At 43.1% G+C, this 8,019-nt stretch overlaps 1 non-coding gene across 1 annotated transcript; it reads right to left on the bottom strand.

The window, feature by feature from the left end:
* Positions 1-536: 536 nt before the first annotated feature.
* On the bottom strand, positions 537-609 carry Trnas-gcu. Its single transcript has one exon. It is a non-coding gene; the product is annotated as a tRNA-Ser (tRNA).
* Between the last annotated feature and the right edge of the window lie 7,410 nt (positions 610-8,019).

Genomic DNA, 8,019 nt, shown 5'->3' on the forward strand with positions numbered 1-8,019 from the left:
CATGTGTCGTAACTTATCCAATTTCGGGGGTAAAGTGCTGTCTATTTTGTACATACTCGTATATTGCTTATTTACTGTATTTGTTTCGCTCAAAATTATCCGCATCTTCCCGAAAATCAAATCTGATGGGTTAGCAGACGCCTTGCATACCGGCATTTAATGCAGGTATTGGACAGCTAAGAAGTTTGGTAAAGTCAGTGAGGCCAACATTGCTCTGCTAAACATTTTGTCAACAATTTCTTGTGGAAGGTTAACTATCTATTCCTTCAAAGGTTCATGTATCGTGAAACAAACACCTTTACTTAGTATGAAGATTTAGGGGTATTTTACAATCTTATAACCATACCATGTAACATTATCTCAAGTTCTCTGTAATTCGTTTTTGGACATAGTTTACTCTTAGGTGTTGTTTTTATCCGCTGGGACTGAGAGCGTGAGATGATGTTTTTCGTACTCCAGCGTAGATGGGTAGCCATACGGCTGCCACGGTTGACAGTGATGACATCAGCCATCTTTTGCAAGCTCGTTAAAGATTTAGGCTATACGGGGATTTGAACCCCGGACCTTTGGATTAGCGCTCCAATGCTCTACCCCTGAGCTATATAGACCAAGTGCTTTAACGAGCTTTCTGCCAATTTTTATGCGGATCATTCTTAGGTGTTGTTTTTATCCGCTGGGACTGATAGCGTGAGATGATGTTTTTCGTACTCCAGCGTAGATGGGTAGCCATACGGCTGCCACGGTTGACAGTGATGACAACAGCCATCTTTTGCCATCTTTTGCCAGCCACGGTTGTCATCACTGTCAACCGTGGCAGCCGTATGGCTACCCATCTACGCTGGAGTACGAAAAACATCATCTCACGCTCTCAGTCCCAGCGGATAAAAACAACACCTAAGAATGATCCGCATAGAACTTGGCAGAAAGCTCGTTAAAGTACTTGGTCTATATAGCTCAGAGGTAGAGCATTGGAGCGCTAATCCAAAGCTCCGGGGTTCGAATCCCCGTATAACCCAAATCTTTAACGAGCTTGCAAAAGATGGCTGATGTCATCACTGTCAACCGTGGCAGCCGTATGGCTACCCATCTACGCTGGAGTACGAAAAACATCATCTCACGGACATAGTTTACTCTGCATTGCATTTGTTCTTTTATCCACAATATGTAATTAAATGGTGTACCTTTCCTTTTTTACCGCTAACAATAACGCCGCATTGACTGGACCGGCGGCGCTGAAACTTTGGCTTTCGGTAAGAGGCCACCGGCCAATAATGCCTTTATATTGTCCAGTATCAGGACTATCCTGTTAACCCGCGCCCCAGTGGCGGTCTCAGCCAACTTCGCCCTAGTGGGGGGGGGGGGCATATGTTACCACCCACCTCTAACTCAAAAACTAAGAGGGCTAGAAAGACGCAGTAAAAAGCAGTCGATAGCTCTCAATGCGTACGTTTGAAAGTATTTCGGTCATTTTTTACCTTAGAGCAATATTGGGGTCACCAGAGGTCATCAAAGGTCAACATTTGCCAATTGTCATTATATTTTTCAGAAAACATGCCGCTATCTCAGGAACTATGGTAGCTAGAAAAACGCATGGAAAAGCAATCGATAGCTTTTGAACTCTTCTTTTGAAAAGGTCATTATCAATATTAACCTCAGGTCAACGGTTTAGCCTCCAGAGGGCAAAAACTCCAAAAATAGCTGTTTTTTACGAGAAGTGTTTTTCGACAATAACTTTCGACTACAAAAAGCCACGACATTTCTATTGCCAGAATCGTGTTCCCCTCGCCGAGACGCGTCGAATGAACTATAATTTGACCTTGAAAGGTCAACTTGAAAATTTGACCTCAGGTCAAGGTCATGACCTGACCGGAAAGGGTCATGTTGCATATCAGTCGATGCGTCTCAACAAGACAAACACAATGAGACCATCCGCAGCGTTCTATCTCTTTCCAATCGTGAGTTATTGGCAAAAAACGGTTTGTAACCTCAAATGACCCCGGATGACCTTTCTAGAGGCTATCAGCAAAAATGACACCTTGGTCATCACGAGTGGACTAAATCATTGTGATTCTGAAATATTTGGACTGTTCCTATGCGTACACACGGATCTAGAGGCATTTTCATTTTTCTCCATTGACTTGTAATGGAAAGGTCACGCCACTGACCTGACCTTAGGTCACGGATATAAAAAATCCGACATATATGTACAAATTGTAGTCGCCCATAACAGCATGCAATCCACCAAGTTTAAAACCTTTCTGACAAACACTGCAGGCTGGGCATGATTGCAAACTTTTTTAGGCTTGGTCAGTTAACTTGACCTGGTGACCTGACCTGACATGACCTGGGGTCAAAAATTTCACACATTGTCCAAAATTGATGTACCAAAAGCTACTCCAAGCGGCGCGGCGCTACGCGCCGCGGTTTTTTATTCACACGCAAAAAACGCGACAGGGTGGTAACATATGCCCCCCCCCCCCCCACTGGGGCGAAGGTTAATGCACGTGCACACGTGCATGGGGCTGCTTCTACGTCTTGAAAACAGTTGAATTCATTGCTCGGGAAGCTAGGCAAGGAAGCCGCTGGGCATGTACCGGTTATAAGGGTGGCCTGGACAAGTCTATTGGCCCTCCTTTTGCATTGCCGGCGGATAGCCGTAATGGCTAGTTTGTGCCGTGGTGGTGTGCTGCCACAGCACCGATATGGTATAGTGTCCGCGGCCGCCGCGCCGCGCAGGTTGGCCGTGTCGTGCTCTCTGAACACACACGCCGTGCCATCTAGCGACAGGTCCGCCTACTAACAGACACTGCATGCAGTAGGCCGGCCGGCCGCCAGGAGCGCTAGAAATGCCGAAAAATGAAACGTGCTCAGGGTGCAAAAAATTAATACCCACAGACTCGAAATTGATCATAGGATACGATGCCGTGCCGTGAATAAGTATGAGACCGATGTCACGGCCAATATTCAGCTCCGAACACAGTCTAACTGACGGTTAGGGAATGAAGCGGCTATCTGAACGATTTCGACTAGATTTTGAATTGCTCTTTTCTCATGAATGAACATCTTATTGGTGAAAATAAACGACTGCACATGATGCACACGGTTATTGTGATCATGTTCATAACCAATTTCATTGGGCTCACTCATCTGATTGCACTCTAAATAGTGAGTTTGCAACATGTTGCAGACATCTACATAAGCTTATATTCAATTAGACTTATATAAAAACGTTATTTTTGGCACCTAATTCTGACGGCATAATAAGATTGGGCAAGTGTTGTACTTTCGAACCGTTGTCGATTTTTTCTGCTTTTCGCTGCTAGTTTAGGAGCTATACTGGCATTTGCTGGGGTATTTTTATACCATCTGGTTGGGAGAGGGGTAGTGAACGTCCTTAGCCTATAACTTGCGAACAAATGGTCGCAGCGAGATGCGCATGGCAGCGATCGAAAGGTCTCAACAAGATGTGTTCGATTAGCATTTAAAACTTGTTTTAACCCGGCATTTGCTGGGGTATTTTCATAACACCACTTGCTGGGGGGGGGGGGGGCCGTCAGACGTCCCCAGCCCATAACTCGAGAACGGTTAGTCGCAGCGGGACAGGCGAGGCGGCAAACGAAAGCTCTAAACAAGACGCATCTGATGAATACTTAACCCGCGCCCCACTGGGGGGGGGGCTATTTATAGCCCCCCCTCCAGTTTTTCTGCAATAACTTCCAAACCGCTTGACGTATCGACGCCAAACTTTCAGTACCTTCGGCTGCATCAATTTGACACCTTGTGTTAAAATTTGAACTTCGTAGCTACCATAGGTCGGCCGGAAATGACGTCAGAGTGACGTCATGTTCGGCCGATTTCGACGCAAAACATTGAACTACGGCAATCGCTCCCAAGGGCTCAGTTTTTAAGCTAGATCCAATTTCTTTGCATGAGAGGACTCAGAATAGACTGCGCTATCAAACTGCTATCTCGGATTTTCGAAATTTTGAAAATTTCGAAAATTTTACATAATAAAATTCAAAATTTACATTTTTACATTTTTTTCAAAAAGTTTTTGACTTTTCGAAAAAAACCGGAATATATGTGATAGAACGCGTTATTATGACTAACTCTAGCAAGTTTTAACTAAATATCTTCAAAAATAGCCAAGTTATACGCATTATTGCAAAAAATTCACAAATACTAATTTTTCAAATCAATTTTTCACCACGTATTTGACAACGTACGCTAATATAAATAGCACCATCGTGTTCCTGAGCTCAAACTGCATCCAATAGATACCTTTTCTGTTGAAAAATTATAACTTCAAAATTTGACCTTTTTTGACCTGAAAGTGACCTGACCTAAGCTAAATTCGACTCAAAATGACCTCGAATGACACAGACGACATCAAATTCGAAATCTTTGGCCTAAATGGACCATAAAACATGTGTCACGTGACCGACGCATGACATAATATTTTCGTGACCTGTGATGACCTGACCTTGACCTGAAAATCAAAGTACAAGTTTGGTACCCTCAGGGTATCTAGAGCATCTGTTCACGAGTGTGTGAACCAAAAATGAGCCTGATCTGACTTTTAAGACGGCGGCCAGAGCCCAAAACGTGAAGAAGCCAAAATGCTGATAATTTTTACTTTGACCTGACCTGTGACGTCATCGGTGACCTCGAGGTCAATGAAATTAGGTTTCGCTCGACAGTTTTTCCGGGGCTATCAGACGCCGTTTGAATTTTGACGATCGGCCCAGTAGTTTCGGAGTTAGGTGGGGGGGCTATGAATAGCCCCCCCCCAGTAGGGCGTGTTATACGCAGACCCCAGTGGGGCGCGGGTTAAAATTGGTTCTCAGGTCAAACTTGAGGTCAAGGTCAGGTCAAAGGTAAAAAATAGGGGTTTTCATTTTGGGCCCCAGAGACCGAACTACCGACAGCAGCGAGCTCAAAATTTCTTGGCATGTGCCCAAAAGATGTAAGAAAAGTCTCATTGTGTCTAAAACGAATTGGAGCACAGGTCAAGGTCAAGGTCAGGTCACCAAAGGTCACACAAAGTCGAATTTTCAAAATAACATTTAAATACCGTGTGACACATGTTTTTGGGGTAGTTTTGGACGTAGAACACGATGGTGGCAAGAATTTGGAGATTTGACCCCCGCAAAATGGTGGAAAAGTGAAAAAAGGGGTTAAAAATTCGAAATTTTCAAAATTCAAAATTTTGAATTCAAAACATGCTATCTGATGCAGTTTTATCTCAGGATTCCAAAAATGTCTTTTGTTTTGCTCTACGACCCCTATAAGTACCAAAAATTTGAGTTTGAAAAATTAAATTGGATATTTTGTTACTTTTTGCGCCCTCTATAGCAACCAAATATTGAGCTACGGACTTGAAATTTTGCATGCTGATTCTTCTTTTGATGCCCGAGGACAACTTGTCTCATTTTTTTTGAAAAATTCAAATTTTTGAAAAAATCAAATTTTTCTCAAAACTTGGTTTGACATTTTGGACCCCTAAAACTCAAAATTTTGAAAATCCGAGATAGCCATCTTGTAGAAAATTCAATTTTCTATCGTTTGAGCCCTGAAAATTGCAAATTGCTTCATTCATATATCCTACAATAGGCAGGGGAGGGTCGATGCGAAGCCTTATATTCGCGATGGTGCAAAAACGGGGATGCGCATCGCGCTGAACTTTACAATAGCTTCTACAGGGGCATATTGTGATCGTATTCATAACCAAATTCATTGGGATCACTCACTTGATCCTATATATAGTAAGCTTGCAGCTTGCAGCTTGCAGCATGTTTCAAAAATATTAGAGGAAATATTAAAGATGTATTAAATTGTACGTTTATAAAAATGTAACTTCGGGCACCTAATTTTGACGGTATAAAAAGATTGGGCTAGTGTTGCACTTTCCAACCGTAGTCGATTTTGTATTCTTTTCCCTGCTAGTTTAAGAAATATAGCCTTCAATATGAGAGGTTCTATATCCTACAACAGGCAGGGGAGGGTCGATGCGAAGCCTTATTTTCGCGATAGTGCAAAAACGGGGATGCGCAGCGCGCTGAACTTTACAATAGTTTCTACAGGGGCATATTGTGATCGTATTCATAACCGAATTCATTGGGATCACTCACTTGATCCTATATATAGTAAGCTTGCAGCATGTTTCAAAAATATCAGAGGACATATTAAGGATACATTGAATTATATTTTTTTCAAACATGTGATTTCGTGCACCTAATTCTGACGGCATAATAAGATTGCGCTGGTGTTGTAGTTTCCAACCGTAGTCGATTTCTTCTGCTTTTCCCTGCTAGTTTAAGAAATATAGCCTTCAATATGAGGGGTTCTATATCCTACAACAGGCAGGGGAGGGTCGATGCGAAACCTTATTTTCGCGACAGTGCAAAAACGGGGTTGCCCAGCGCGCTGAACTTTACAATAGCTTCTACAGGGGCATGTTGTGATCGTATTCATAAACGAATTCATTGGGATCACTCACTTGATCCTATAAAAAGTGAGCTTGCAGCATTTTTCAAAAATATTAGAGGAAATACTAAGGATACATTGAGTTACATTTCTTTCAAACATGTGATTTCGGGCACCTAATTATGACGGCATAGTAAGATTGGGCTAGTGTTGTACTTTCCAACCGTAGTCGATTTTTTCTGCTTTTCCCTGCTAGTTTAAGAAATATAGCCTTCAATATGAGGGTTTCTATATCCTACAACAGGCAGGGGAGGGTCGATGCGAAACCTTATTTTCGCGACAGTGCAAAAACGGGGATGCCCAGCGCTCTGAACTTTACAATACCTTCTACAGGGGCATATTGTGATCGTATTCATAACCGAATTCATTGGGATCACTCACTTGATCCTATATATAGTAAGCTTGCAGCAGGTTTCAAAAATATTAGAGGAAATATTAAAGATGTATTAAATTATACGTTTATAAAAATGTAACTTCGGGCACCTAATTTTGACGGTATAAAAAGATTGGGCTAGTGTTACACTTTCCAACCGTAGTCGATTTTGTATGCTTTTCCCTGCTAGTTTAAGAAATATATCCTTCAATATGAGGGGTTCTATATCCTACAACAGGCAGGGGAGGGTCGATGCGAAGCCTCGACCCTCCGATGCGAAGCCTCGACCCTCAGATAGAGAGAGAGAGAGAGAGAGAGAGAGAGAGAGAGAGAGAGAGAGAGAGAGAGAGAGAGAGAGAGAGAGACAGGGAGACAGGGAGACAGGGAGACAGGGAGACAGAGAGACAGAGAGACAGAGAGACAGAGAGACAGAGAGACAGAGAGACAGAGAGACAGAGAGACAGAGAGACAGAGAGACAGAGAGACAGAGAGACAGAGAGACAGAGAGACAGAGAGACAGAGACAGAGAGACAGAGAGACAGAGAGACAGAGAGACAGAGAGACAGAGAGACAGAGAGACAGAGAGACAGAGAGACAGAGAGACAGAGAGACAGAGAGACAGAGAGACAGAGAGACAGAGAGACAGAGAGAGAGAGAGAGAGAGAGAGAGAGAGAGAGAGAGAGAGAGAGAGAGAGAGAGAGAGAGAGAGAGAGAGAGAAGATTGTATCCTTGACCAATTCATGTGTCGGTCATTAATGGAGAAACTGTGAGTGCCGGGAAGTGTGTTAAAATCTTACCAGGAATGACGCCTTTTGAACTCCTCAGTAAACTAAGTGCAGTGTATGCAAATTGCAACATGCATGCATGCATGGTATTAGAAGTCTTGAATTTACATCTTATTGGTGTGGTATCTCGCTAAACGTTGTAAATGAAATGTTTTCACAGTCAGTTGAACGATAACTCGAGCGCAAATAATTTCCAGCGCTCCTGGCGGCCGCCCGGCCCACTGTGCACTGGTCGCAACTGCAGGTAGGTGTATAGGTTTTTATGGTAAGTTTTCGGTCCGTTACCCAGTGGCTGGGATAGATGTTAGGAAAAATGTCTAAGGCGGGATGCCTTAGACGTCTCCCGTCTAAACCGTCTAAAGCCTAATGTAGAC

Source organism: Amphibalanus amphitrite, unplaced genomic scaffold (assembly GCF_019059575.1).
Source record: "Amphibalanus amphitrite isolate SeventyFive unplaced genomic scaffold, NRLGWU_Aamphi_draft 000291F_arrow, whole genome shotgun sequence".
NCBI classification, from domain to species: Eukaryota; Metazoa; Arthropoda; class Thecostraca; order Balanomorpha; family Balanidae; genus Amphibalanus; species Amphibalanus amphitrite.